At 45.4% G+C, this 14,698-nt stretch overlaps 1 pseudogene across 2 annotated transcripts; it reads right to left on the bottom strand.

Annotated features, from left to right (window-relative positions):
- Nucleotides 1–6,032: 6,032 nt before the first annotated feature.
- On the bottom strand, nt 6,033–10,309 carry LOC310831938 (F-actin-capping protein subunit alpha-1 pseudogene; annotated as a pseudogene). Of its 2 annotated transcripts, none has more exons than XR_014568605.1 (2): nt 10,206–10,309; nt 6,033–7,024 (listed from the first exon to the last, which is right to left on the bottom strand). The product of XR_014568605.1 is annotated as an F-actin-capping protein subunit alpha-1 pseudogene (transcript). The 2 variants fall into 2 exon arrangements; XR_014568606.1 differs by having other exon boundaries at nt 10,236–10,291.
- Between the last annotated feature and the right edge of the window lie 4,389 nt (nt 10,310–14,698).

Genomic DNA, 14,698 nt, shown 5'->3' with positions numbered 1-14,698 from the left:
CTCAACCTGAATAGGTAGCAATTTCACCTTACAGATCTTCAGATAACCCTGCTAATGTTGTTAATTGCTTACAGTTGTATTTCAAATATAAAATAAATTTGTTCCAGTCCTTTTGAAATGCTTGGTCTTGCTGGTTCCGGATTCTTCTCATCAGTTCTCCAAAGTCTTCTGCAAAGTCCATCATTTTCATCCGCCACTCTTCTTTTGTTGGTAACTCCTGTTGTTCCCATCTTTGAGCTAACAAAATTCTTGCCACAGTTGTTGTATACAATAATATTTTTTTATCTTGTCTCGGTATCTCTCTACCCACTATACCTAATAAAAAAAGCTTCTGGGTTTTTTTAACAAAGAAGTCTTAGGATTCAGGGAATCCTAGTTTGTTTAAGAGTATGACTGATATTTGAATTTAAAATATATTTGTAAAATTGAGTAATTTTTTATTTATTTTTTTGGATGCTGGAGAAGCATAACTCCCCACCCCTACTGCCTCCAAGGGCCAGAAGGCAGAGGGCAGAACAGCTGAGGCAACCGTTATGAAGGAGTGCCAGACTGAGAGCTCATGACTCACCACCTGAAGCCAGTTAAGGGCCAGGTCAGCACCTGAAACCGATGGAGCCAAGACTCAGGTGGAGAGTCTGTGCCCAGCAACTGAGGACTATATAAGAGGAGAGGTAGCAGGCACAAAGGATTGCCACAACTTTCCAGGGTAGTTACTGGCTTGATACGAGAGTCACGTGGGAAGTGACACTGGAGACTGGCAGAGGCAATGACAACTGAGGGAAGTGAGAAGAGCATCACCTGAGCAGTGGAGGAGCATGTTTTAACTGATTGTAAAAGTGCCCTTTCTTTGGAAATGATCAAAGACTTTCCGGGTGATGCTGAGGTGCTAATGTGAGAGGAAGCACATGACTTGATAGCAGCTGCTAATGGATCGCTCTGGACTGATGGTGTTCCAACCAGGAATACCATCATAGCTCCCTATGTGAGAGGGGAGGTGCTAAAAGCCCTTCTGAAATATACTCGGAGTCGCATAGTGATTTCATGCTCTGTATTGCATCTCGTAACAGTGAATTGAGTCCCCCCCCCCAAAAAAAAAAACCCGTCAGGCTTTATATACATTATTTACACAATGGGTCCTGTGTGATTGGCTGACTCTGCTTCCCTCCTGGGGCCTGATTGGGCTGCTCCTGCAGGCCAATCAGTTGTTGCATTCTAGGATCCTCCTGACCTAATAGGCTGATTAACTTCCTCCTGGGGCCTGATTGGGCTGCTCCTGCAGGCCAATCCGGTTATTGCATCCTAGGATCCTAGCTGCCTATTGGTCTAGGATCCTAGCTCAGTACATAACACGTTCCCTGTGAACTAAAATCATCACACACACACACATACATTAAATGCTCATTAAATTTTCTGGTATGTGGTTGAATCCCACATGAAAATAGTAACAGCCTAGATGCACCCTGACTCTCTAAGATGCTACAGAAGTCTTTCTAAATATAATAATATTTTGTTCCTTTTTCCATGCGGAAAGTTACATTTGTTATTCAACAATTATATTCCAATTGAACAAAACTAGTCACTTCCCGCTCACCCAGCATCAATGTTTATAACCCAAATGACATGCAGCTGTGTTTTAAGGTTCTGTCTTATCTAATTTCATCCTCTCTAACGTGTTTCTTAATATGTTCTGCTATTTTCTTACAATTCAAACTCCCCTGTGGTCTTCACATATGGAAAAAACCTTTTTATATAGACTAGAGAGGGTCTCCAGTCTTCTTTAAGATGCTACAGGTTGTTTTTGCTTCAACCCACAGTGTGAAGCCGCTTGCTGGTGTCTGCTGTGTGTGTGTGAACTGGCACTTTATTACATTCACCTTGAGTCTTCACAACAAGAACATGATGGATTACGTTTTGAGAAACATCGGTGGGGGAAAGTGCTGCTGGAACACACACAAAAAGCCTTTTTGCAGTTATCAAAGGCTCTGTTCAATTAATGACTTCATTAGCGGGCCTTCAAAGCCGAGTATTCTCAGGGAATCTTGTGTGACTGCAGGAGGGGAAGTCAACGCAACACCCGCAAAACACACGCCTGGCATACAAGCACATATTATTTAAATCTCTGTTATTTACTAAGCCACAAGGGGGTGGTCCAAGCTGATAACCTCCTCCTATTCTTTGAAGTTTTTCTTTCCATAAAGGTGCAAGGCTGAAAAACGTTGGATGTGGTGGGTGGGTTTAGAACCACCAAAGGTGGGGGAAATGGGAATCCAGTAAAGAAGGCTTGCTTAGGACAACCCTATGAGGTAGATTAGACTAATAGCGAGTGACTGGCCTAAGGTCATCCAGTGATCTTCGTGGCTGAGAACTCGCTATTGACTTTAAAAATAATGTCAGCTTTGATGACATGACAAAATCATTGGTGAACAGTTTAAAGTAATACATCACAGACTGAAGCTTAGGTAGAAAAATCTCAGTTGCGGCAATTGTTGCGTATTAGAAGAAAATGGTACGGGTTGGTTAAATAGAGGTTTTAGCGGTTGTCATGACTCAGCCCCACAATCAATTCTGTTTGATGCCAGATGGTGGTGAGTTTAAAAGCATAACTTATAGAATCATAGAATTGTAGAGTTGGAAGTGACCCCAAGGGTCATCTAGTCCAGCCCCCTGCTATGCAAGAATTGCCACTAAAGCATGGGTAGGCAAACTAAGGCCCGGGGTCCGGATTCAGTCGCCTTCTAAATCTGGCCCACGGATGGTCCAGGAATCAGCATGTTTTTACATTAGTAGAATGTGTGCTTTAATTGAAAATGCATCTCTGGGTTATTTGTGGGGCATGGGAATTCATTCATTTTTCCCCAAAAAATATAATCCGGCCCCCCACAAGGTCTGAGGGACAGTGGACCGGCCCCCTGCTGGAAAAGTTTCCTGACCCCTGAACTAAAGTATCCATGACAGATGGCTACTCAACCTCTGTGTAAAAACCTCCAAGGAAGGAGAGTCGACCACCTTCCAAGGGCGTCTGCTCCACTGTCAAAATATCTTGCCCATAGAAAGTACTTCCTGGTACAACTCTGTAGCGAAGAATTAGAGCATGGGCTTTTCTTTTTCCTCCTCCCACCCTGGCATTGTGTTTGTGTGTGATGTATAGTAAAGGTAACGGGACCCCTGACCCTTAGGTCCATGCGTGACTGACTCTGGGGTTGCGGCGCTCATCTGGCTTTATTGGCCGAGGGAGTCGGTGTACAGCTTCCAGGTCATGTGACCAGCATGACTAAGTCGCTTCTGGCGAACCAGAGCAGCGCACGGAAACTCCATTTACCTTCCCGCCGGAGTGGTACCTATTTATCTACTTGCACTTTGAGGTGATTTCGAACTGCTAGGTTGGCAGGAGCAGGGACCGTGTGTGATGTATATTAGATTGTAAATCTGAAGGCAAGGGCTGTCTTATCATGGGTAAGCCATTCTGGAAGCCTTTGGGCGGGGATAAAAATGTTCTGTTTAGTTTTAATGAAAAGAAAAAGAAAAGAAAAATCCGCAAGCACCATCAATTGCCATCACATTACAAAGCTCCATGACAACTTGCCAAAGAAAGGTCATCAATAGTGGGACATTTCCAAGCTGAGCAGAGAAAAGCTTGCTACATCTTTTTGAATTTTGTTCAAAATTCCCCACCATTCTCGGCTGTTGTATGAATCGAAGCCAAGCCTTGTTGCCTATTGCTAAGCATGCCCTTATCATTTCTAGCAACTTGTGGCGTCTTGCCAAGCCAAGTTAGAACTTGGTTGGGAGCTGGGTTAGGAAGGTTTGGACAGCTGGTGTCTCATTGTTTTTGGAAACGCGAATGCATTCCCTCTCTCCACTCAGGCTCAAGGGAGACCAAGTCAAGCACAGTGTATAAGCTGGGCAGGTTTGCGCTTCTGGCTACCATGAGCTTCCCATGGTTACTGATAATACAAGAGCTAAATCTTCCCCAGCTCTTTCTGTCTCTACCCTTATTGTTTGGCTCCCATGTCTGTCAATGCAGGGGCCTGCATGGCAAAGGGGAACAAATCCTTTAAGTTGCAGCATTTGGGACTTTTTCGTTTAGAGCAAAAACAAGGAAGAAGAGGTGACATGATAGACCAGGCTTCCTCAACCTCAGTCCTCCAGATGTTTTTGGCCTACAACTCCCATGATCCCTAGCTAGCAGGACCAGTGGTCAGGGATGATGGGAATTGTAGTCTCAAAACATCTGGAGGGCCGAGGTTGAGGAAGCCTGTGATAGACATTTATACAGTTATGCTTGGTATGGAGAAAGAGTAGAGAGGAAAGTGTTTTCTCCGTCTCTCCTAATATTAGAACTTGTTGACTTCCAATGAAGCTGAATGTTGGAAGATTCAGGACAGATAAAGTCCCTCTTCACACAGTGTAAACGGTGGAACTTGCTCCCGTTGTTGATGCCCACCAATGTCGATTCAAAAGTAGATTAGACACAGTCATGGCAAGCTGAGATCCGAAGCAGCAGCCAGTCATGGCCCCAATCCCTTGGTGTAGCCTCCTCCAGCCAGCACCACGTGGAGTTCTGCTTCCTTCCTCCTTCTCCTCCTTCCTGGACCTGAGGTTCCCCATCCCTGGTACACAGGGAACTTAGCATTGCAGAACCCTTCTTCTGGGTCAAGGATGAGGAGAAAGAAACATTTTCGGCCCGTGTTGTTAAAGCCATTTCAGCGCTACATCCTGCAGTTTGCCTTTTTCCAGCAGACAGAGAGCGGGGACTAGGGAGAACTGCAGCTCTTCATAAGCCAGACTCTCTGCTTTTTTGGAAGCAGGGTGGAAAGCGAGCTCGCCAGATGTCTCTGGGACTGACCTGCTCCAAGAGGCAGCAGCTTGATGAATATCTCTGTGACTAATTAATGCCCGTTTTCCAAAGAGAATGGGAGGGAAAGGGGAATCATGCACCTCAGATGGGAATCTGCATGTGTGCGTCACACTGTGAGCATCCGTAATAACATCCCAAATGACAGCAGCAGCTTTCTATACAGACTGCCCCTCCCCAGCTACTACACACACACACACAGGCCTCAGCTCACTCACACTTTATGTCTGCCTCTAGGTCTATTTTGGACTGCCTTGTCTCTCTTCATTTTCTCCCATTTCCTTTTGCTTCCCTCTAATAGGACAGGCTGCTTCTGTGTATTCTCTCTGGATGACCTCCCCATTTCCCCATGGCTGCTGCACATGACATCACACACACACACACACACACATACACCAGGCACCCACAGTGTTGGGTAGAACCAGGTGTGCCTGCTCAGGTTCGGCTTTTGGGCCTTGTTTTGGGGCATCTGGTTGGCCACGGTGAGAGTACAGAACACTGTCTCTTTCTAAAGTGTTCAGTATGCACACAGCAGCCTCTGCCAACATCTCCTCTGTGAAATTGGTGCCACACAATACAGATGCCACGTTTGTAAGAATTGGATCTTTCAGTGTGGCAGCACCCACACTCAGGAATTACCTGCTTTCTTACAACTGCATAGCAGGTCTTTTGTGGCACCTGTAACAGTGCCAGTTTCACAGATTGAAGTGGTCAAACCTATTTAGGGTAAGGCAATCTCACAACCTGACTTTGCTGGGACACGGATGGCACTGTGGTCTAAACCACTGAGCCTCTTGGGCTTGCTGATCAGAAGGTTGGTGGTTTGAATCCCTACAATGGGGTGAGCTCCCGTTGCTCAGTCCCAGCTCCTGCCAACCTAGCAGTTCGAAAGCATGCCAAAATAGTGCAAGTAGATAAATAGGTACCATTCCAGGGGGAAGGTAAATGGCGTTTCCATGCACTACTCTGGTTTTGGTGTTCCATTGCGCCAGAAGCGGCTTAGTCATGCTGGCCACATGACCTGGAAAAACTGTCTGCGGACAAACACCAGCTCCCTCAGCCTGTAAAGTGAGATGAGTGCCGCAACCCCAGAGTCGTCTGCGACTGGACTTAACTGTCAGGGGTCCTTTACCTTTACCTTTACCTAACTGAATCCCACATGAAACCAGCAACAGCCTGGAAGTGACCTCACTTTATTTTAAAACGCTATTCCAAACATCTCACATTTCCACAGGCATTGCCTCCCTTTCCTCATCCCTACTGCCACATTGAAGTGGGACCTTCACTGGATAGCACGAGCCGCAACAATCTTGGTCATCACAACCTTCTCCCAGTCAAGGCTGGTGCGGGTGATGGGCAGCTGTCTCCGAAAGGACTTCAGGTATGTGCCGTTCATGTGCTGATACTCTTCCATCAGCCCACCTTGGATCTCGTTTTCTGCCTTCTCCACCAGCTTCGCAAAGTCTTGTGCTGTTTGGGTCTCATCCATGACCAGCAGGGTCTCCTCGACATCCTTGATGACTGTCAGGTGTGTGTTGCCATCCTCAAAGTAATGGGCTTGGACCATGATGTTGCCAGACACCTCGGTAGAAGTGGAGGCCGGTGCCAATGCAAAAGTCCATTCCGACTTCCACAGTCCATTCCAGAAAGAAGAGGGCTTGTATTGGTGGCTTTCGATGCAAGCCACAAAGATCTTCCGGACAGCTGTGTCCTTGATGAAAACGCTGCAAAGCCCCTCAGGGTAGTGGTTGCTGACATAGACCTTCAAGGCCTCTTGAAGTGCTCTCCTCCACAGTTCACCTTTCTCATCCTCCTCAGGCTGATCCTGGAAATTGCTCGGCACTCTCTTCAGGTGGTCGTACTTGAAGGAGACTCTGTTCTGAGGGTCCAGGAAGCGGTTCTCCTCCAGTTCATTGTGGCGGGTCAGCAACACCTCGCACTTTTTGCTTTTGACTGGAGTGAAATGGTCTTTGTTGTGCACAGCGCAAAGGCTGGCCACCTCCTCACACATCATGGTGTCGTCGTCCACCAGCATGCGCAGGTCGCTGAAGGCCTCGTTGAACTCTCCCGGCGGCGCCTGCTTCAAGAGTCGGCTCACCACCTGGGCTTTCTCTGGCTTTGCTAGGGTGTGGTCCCCAGACTCTTGTTCCTTTGACATGCTTGCCTAGTCTGCAAATGACAAATCATAGGATTTTGAATGCAGTTGACTTGCAAAAAGCCCAAATGGATTGACTTATTTTGATGCACTGGCCTATGACACTTGATATATAAGGACCCACCCTGCAGTACTTTGCTTTATACTCAGGTAGGTAGCCGTGTTGGTCTGACACAGTAGAAATATATAAAAAAAATTTTAAAATTGTCTAGTAGCACCTTAGAGACCAACTAAGTTTGCTCTTGGTATGAGCTTTCGTATACATGCACACTTCTTCAGATACTGTTTTTAATTGTTGTGTTTTACATTGTTGTAACCTGCCCTGGGACCTTCTGGTGAGAGGTGGATAATAATAATCTCATACTCTGGGTGGCTTCCAACATACATAAAAACATTATTAAACATTAAAAGACTTTGTGATACAGGGCTGCCTTCAGATGTCTTCTAAAGGTTGTATAGTTAGTTATCTCCTTGGCTCAGGAGTCGCCTAACTCCACACCCTCCAGCATTTCTCCAATGAAAATAGGGATGTCCTAGGGGAAAGCGGGACATTCTGGGATCAATTCAGAAACTGGGACATCTTCTGTAAATCCAGGACTGTCCCTGAAAAATAGGGACACCTGGAGGATCTTTAATCTAGATATATTTTTGAAAGTTGATCTGGTTTGGTTTTTTTTGAAAGTTATGCCTTTGGACACGTTTTAATACAGTATATTGCAACCATGGTGGTGGACTGAACCTTTCAAAACTGCACTCATTTTAAACCACTTATTTAAAAACTGTACTGATTTTGTTGGTTTCTCAGAATCCCTGAGCAACAACTGAGTACAAGTAGAAGTAGTAGTAATGATAAATTATTACCTTTTACCACCAGGAACCTTCTGGAATCAAGAGAATTGTTCAAACTCTCCCTTGTTGAGAAGACTGAGGATTTTCTCAAACTAACTTAGAGCAGGCCCACTAAACTCAAAGGCATGGTTATTTTAGTTCCATTAATTTCAATAGGCCTACTCTGAGTAAAATTTAGTTGGAGACAAGTCTGTGTCTGTAATCCTATGTACACTTAACTGAGAGTGGGGTCTCAGGTCTATGATTTTCAGTCACGAGTCCAACCATTACGTTTATCACTGAATTAGAATGATTGGCAACCTATAGAAAACTTGATTGGTGCTTGTTCCAATTCAGCATTAAACAGCAGGTTTTCCTAGGGGAAATGACAGGATGGAAGGGTGGGGGAACCCTGCCCATACCTGTGCCTGTATATCATTGGCCTGTGCCCATAAATCACAGCACAAACAGAAGTATGGGTGAGCTCACAGTTTAATTGCAGTTACTGGGGCTTACAGGCCTGAGGAGACCTGTATAGAACATTAAACTGAGAGAGAATTACATGATGGCTTCTATCATTGCAGGATTCCTTGGCCACCTGGCACTGTCTTCGCATTGGCTCTTCAGCGGTGGATACCATATTTGGTCCCTGAAGCTGCCTACACAACCTGGGCTGTGTGGAGTCACTGCAGACCAGCAACTATTGGCTTGTGGCCCTTGTCCACGGACAACCACTTTGAGTAGCACTGCACTAAGTGAAGCAGAAGCCATATCTTTTTCCAAAAGGCAGCTCTGTCCAAGCTGCAGATGCAAATGATAGCCTCAAGGACAGCATTTTGCCAGACAATCAGGTTACATCCAGACAAGCTGTTCATCATTTGTTGTACCAGGAGGTTACACAACTTGCATCAAAGCGAGTGCAATCCTACGTTTTCCACTGCGTTTTCCAATCACTTTCCTAGATAGGAAATAGCCCAAAAGCCTGGCTAAAAAGGAATGCTTTTGCCTTTCGCCTGAATGTATGTTATGACACCATCCTGTGGAGAGTTTTTAGAACCCGGGAACTGTTGGATCCATTAGGCATCCCCTGTAGCTTGGTAACTGGTGTGGGTGTGAGTTCTTTTATTCTGGCACCCTCTATTTCAGTTGGATCAACTGATTATCCTTCCTGGAAGAGACACCTATGGATAGGGGTTCATGACTTATTACTATGTGTCAAAATAAGACAAAAAGGAGAAGCCAACCCAGAAGCTGGTGTTTCTACCACCAGTGGTCTCTCTAGTTCATTTGTAAGTCTATGACGATGTGCACTGGCTGAGGTTGCTGGGAATTGCATCCAAAACCTTTGGACGGCACCAGGTCATCAAAAGCTAGCCTAAAATAACTATTACACTAAGACTATAGGATACTGCAGACCTAAGTTATTCCAAGTGAACTTGAGACTTTAGAGCATGGAACATACAGCCCTTCAGAGGCTATTGAACTACAACTCCCATCATGCCTGACCAACAGCCTTGCTGACTGGGACTGGTGGAAGTCAGGAGTCCAATAACATCTGGAGGGCTGCAGGTTCCCCCCCCCCCGCCCTGTCCTTTCGAGCTATCTAGCTGCTCTGATGTTGATTTTACCAAAGCGTTCAGGAAAATGAACATTTAACGATCACCTTAATTAGCACCTCTGCCTAATTTGCTAAATGGGAGATGCCTAGATTGGAATTTACAAATAGAGTATAATGATATTTTGATCTGCTGCTCAGTGCATCTGAAATGTGTTTGGTTTCCTAACAGTTATTTTCTGAACCCTGTCTGAATGAACAGAAATATACTAACATGTTTCCACAATTTCAGCGTATTCCCCCGCTCTTATCTTTTATCTTTATCGTGAGCAGAGTGTTTTTGGCATTCAAGAGGATGTTTTGAAAGCCAGCAGGTTGGGGGGGAGGGACTCAACATCTTTCCCCAAGAGAAAGTCACTTTGACAGACAGCAAGCAGTGCAAGAGAGACCACAAACAAGCTGCCATCTCCTGACTTCAAAGCCGTCTCAGGTCAGATCGGAACTACTCTGAAGCACCAGATCAGACCCAAAATTGGAGTGTGTGCAGAGCCCTACAAACAACATCATTAACTTGCCTGTGTGAAGGGTGTCCATCCCATAATAAGTACCCATCTGCAAGCTCCTCTAAGGCTCCTGGGTGCTAGTATTATGAGAGAGGTTTTCTTAGCCACTGTCTCCACCGACTTCATGATTTTGAAAACCTCTGTCATATGGCACATGTTTCCTCTTCAATTTTCTTTGTTTCTATGAATCTTGACCCTGGACCGCACAAGACTCTGAAATCATCAAATAGGACTCTAGTCTGTACACACCTGAAAAGACACTTGGGGAATTATCCTGACCTGTTTCCGCTGCACTGTTCAAGTAGGGATTTCAAAGTGGTTGCATTCTATGTTCCCATAGCAACCAGGGGATACTTACCTGGGTCCTATATGAACAGTAGCATTACCCATCCCATGAAGGGAGGATAGTTCCCCACTAAAATAACTCAATGACGCATTATCCAGAGCTTTTAACAGCTATGACTCTCACGTGGTGCATCCCTCAACCTGCTCCTTTAGAACCATCTTCCTTAACCTGGTTCCCTCTAGATGTTTTGGGAAAGGTCACACTCACACCTTCTTTGTCATTAACAATCCCCAACCCATTGGAAATGAGAGCAAGAGAGAGATTTGCACCTTAATTTACACTTTCCATTCTCTTTGGCCCTGAGTGAATTGAGCCCTTCTCTGAACCAAAAGAATTGGGGGGGGAGGGCGTGTTTAAATCCTAGAATACTTAACACATTTGTCATATCAAATGTCAGCAAAATGCCAACAGTGTTATAACTCTCAAGAATTTACAAAGACATTCAGCGTAATTCTGGGCCTGGGAGCCTCTGCAATTTCTTTTTGGACAAAGTCATTTTGCTAATTGCAGATTTGAAAAGAAGCATAATTAGGAACGGAGAGAGAGAATGAGAAAGAGAGAGACAATTCCTTGGCCACAGAATAGATTAACACCATGGGATCCTTCATTATCTTTTATCTGTGTGAGGGAAAGGAGATAATCAGGGAGGTGGAAGGAAGACAGTGCCTTCATTTATGCTTTTTTTAAATGTGAAACAGATCGTGGTTACGTCGGTTTCTCTAGTATGGATTTTGTTCTTGCACTTTTCTGCAGTTCTCTTGAGGTCGCCAACAAATACGCAGTTAGAAATGGGGCTCCAGATAATCAAAATGCTTCTCAACTGACCTCTTCTTCACTAACTAAAGTGAAGATAGCAATGCAGGATGCTTTGTGTTGGGTGTTTAAAGATGCTCATTTCAGAGGGAGGCTGAAATTCACTCACAGAAAAAGTGTCTGAGGGCTTATCCATACTTACCTTTTACTCTGCTCTTCCCAAGCATAGTGCCATGCTTTCAAGCTCATTGTTTGAGTGCCCTTTGCTCCTCCCCTGGAGTTTTCCCAGCAAAAACCTAAGGCACAACAAACAGCAATTCAGGTGTTCCATGGATTTCCATTTGCTCCAGGTCAGCTTTAAAGAGCAGGTTATCACAGCGAAAGCTCCAGAGCAAAAAGAAAGGATGTTTGGGCATGGGGTTGGGGAAGGATGTTGTGAGTCTTCTCTCCTTAATAGCCACAAGGAATTCAGCCCTGCTACTTTAAGGGATGCGGGTGGTGCTGTGGGTTAAACCACAGACCCTAGGACTTGCCGATCAGAAGGTCGGCAGTTCGAATCCCCGCAACAGGGTGAGCTCCTGTTGCTCGGTCCCTGCTCCTGCCAACCTAGCAGTTTGAAAGCACGTCAAAGTGCAAGTAGATAAATAGGTACTGCTCCGGTGGAAAGGTAAACGGCGTTCCCGTGCGCTGCTCTGGTTCGCCAGAAGCGGCTTAGTCATGCTGGCCACATGACCCGGAAGCTGTACACCGGCTCCCTCAGCCAATAAAGCGAGATGAGTGCCACAACCCCAGAGTTGGCCATGACTGGACCTAATGGTCAGGGGTCCCTTTACCCTTTACCTTTACTTTAAAGGACGCAGCTGTTCCCACATTCCATGATGCTCCCTCCTCTCTTTGGAAACAGCCATGGAGCAAAAATCAACTTCATAAATCCCAGAGATTCCTCCAAGCAGCTCCTTTAAAATGAGATAGAGTAAGCAGCTGGTTTTGGAAGAAATTAGTTGCTAATATTCAGTGAGATTTGCTGCGCAGTCCCAAGGATGAAACGATGACTAAATAAAGTTGTGTTGGGGGTGGGGAAAGTTTCACCCCACAGAATATTCATCCAGTTAGTACTTCTTCAGGCAGATCTTCACAGTACTGTCCTTTTTTGGCGTCTCACACACACACAGAGAGAGAGAGAGAGCTTTGCCGCTGACTGCACTTATTGAGGCTGCAACTCAACTCAGCTTCCAGGTGAAGATACGTACACAATGCTCACCTTTGCAAGTACCTTCATATTGTAGTTGTATACTTAAAAAATAATTTGGGCATGCATCAGCAAATATATACAGAGTAGAAAGACACAACCGCAGAAGGCAGAGGCAGCGACAGAAGCGACTGCACTTCAGTTTGCACAGGTGGGATGGAGCAGAAACAGCTTTGAATTTCATCTCTGATCGCTATGGCAACCTTCCTTCCAAGGTGATATGAATTTGGTCGCAGCAGCAGCCGAGAGGAGGTAAAGGTCACTCCTGCAGGAGGAGATGGGCATTGATGAAGGCCTTTTTAACAGGTCCCCACGGGGCTGGCCTTTGAAAGCTACCTGAACGCTTTGATTGTGGAAGGGAAAGGGATGGAGAGAAAAACCTATTAGAATGGTCTCAGCAAAGTAGCGATAAAGGAAGTGCATTTTCTGATGCAAACAACCCTATCTGTTTCCTGTCTATTGATAAATTTCTGCAGCTATTTTGGGGGAGTGTTTTATAGGTCAATGGTTCCCAAATCTCCCCCCCCCCCACAGACCACTTGAAAATTTCTGAGGGTCTTAGTGGACCCTTTAATGGTTTTACATTTGTAGCAAGTGTAGTGCAGCATGTTAAATGTTGTACAATGTTTAATGGTATTTTTACAAACACACCACAAACCACCTGAATCTATGGACCACAGTTTGGGAACCCCTGTTATCGGTTATTATATGACATTTGTTGCAATATAGTATTATTGGCAGGGGTGCAAACTTGAATAAAATATTGGGGGGGGGCAGGTAAGCCCCGCCCTGCATAATCAATCACATGACACAGTTCACAGACACCATTTGAATGGCAATGTCCACCAACTTGGGGTGGGGTACTCAAATATTTTATTGGGGGGGTGCAAAGTTACCTCAACACCTTGGAGTTGGCTCCTATGCCCACAAAGTTGTTGCGGGGATACAATGGAAGGAGTGAGCCACATGCATAGCATTGAGTTCCTTGCACAAAAGTGTGTGCAATTTTGCTCCGAGGTGGAAGGTATCCCAGCCTTCAAGATGCAGCCCAGGGGGCAACTGTGCCATCAGAATGGGCTGGGGAGTTTCTGAGAGGTCAGGCTGTTGCCTCCTTAGCTGGAAAGGACTCCTGGTGACAAAAGTTTCAGGGGCTTGAAATAAACAAATAATAAATGTTCATGGATGAGCCAGGCAAACACGTACATAAATGTATGGGCCACAGGTCTGAGGCAGCACAGGAGGGCAGCCCTGGAGCCATTTTGGCTCCCAAACTGACCAAATGTTTGCTCTGCAAGGTCAAAGGAAAATGGAAAGGCCTCCCCATTGTCTTTTCATTCACAAAACCTGTCTTAGGGGTATATCTGTGTATGAATAGGGTGAGCCTGTGACCTGGCTCAGGAACTAAGTATTTGTCACTACAAAAGACTGGCCAGGCTCCCCAGGATAGCCAATCAAGTAAGCATTAACAGGTAACCTGCCAGACAGGAGATAAACAATGACAGGAGATAAACAATGCACTCAGATTTCTGTTGTAGACCACCCCGTCTGTGATGTAGATATGATGTGTCTGGGGGTGGTCTTGGACTCCAGGGCAGGCAATTTAAAAGGTCTATATAAGGGCAGGCACGCCTTTGTTCGGGGTCCTCCTCCTTCTCCTGCGTGTGAGGAGAGCACCCTGTTGCAACAGTTCAATAAAGATCAGGCTTACTAGCTGCTTTGCTTCTCAATATTCTCTGGTTGGCCTCTGTTATTTTCTCCGACCAATGGAGAACCTACAAAGGACTCTATAAGGGCTCTTGTGTCCCCCATAAGGGAATAAGGGCAGATTTTTGTTTATTACAGGCTTGTGTTAGGCAAAATTTGTGATGGCCAAGGCCACGGAATGGGACCAGGCCTCCATTATGTAACCGTTCCCTTGCTGCCTTCCAAAAATCTGAACAAAGTAAGCTGTTTTCTGCCAACAACACAATGAGACAGATTGAACTCTGCATCAGAACCATTAGGAGAGCCTGCCGAGTCTTCCTTCTCATTTCAGCTTCGCTAATTTGGACTAATGACTGGAGGAAACGCTCGCTGGTTCATCAGAGGGCAGGGAGAGCTTTGCATTTCATTACCCTCTATGAACCATATTATATATTTGGGCTATTGGATTGTAACATTTATAATGGGACGTTTTGTTAAGGTGGGTTGTGAACGTTGCATCCTTCATAGTTCAGACCCCATTGTTGTCATCCCATCTCTCTGAGTAAAAGGAAGAGCTAGTTATGCTTTGTATCCTATTGATAACCAGGTTTACTTACTTATGTGCATATTCCTTTGTCTCCTGGATAAGAACCTTTGTTCATGCTCCATTTGGGGAATCAGCTGCTCATCAAGATCTCCATCCTTTACCAG

This window comes from Podarcis gaigeae (genome assembly GCF_964106915.1).
Source record: "Podarcis gaigeae genome assembly, chromosome: 14".
Taxonomy (NCBI): domain Eukaryota; kingdom Metazoa; phylum Chordata; class Lepidosauria; order Squamata; family Lacertidae; genus Podarcis; species Podarcis gaigeae.
This window is presented reverse-complemented; position numbering and strand designations above follow the sequence as displayed.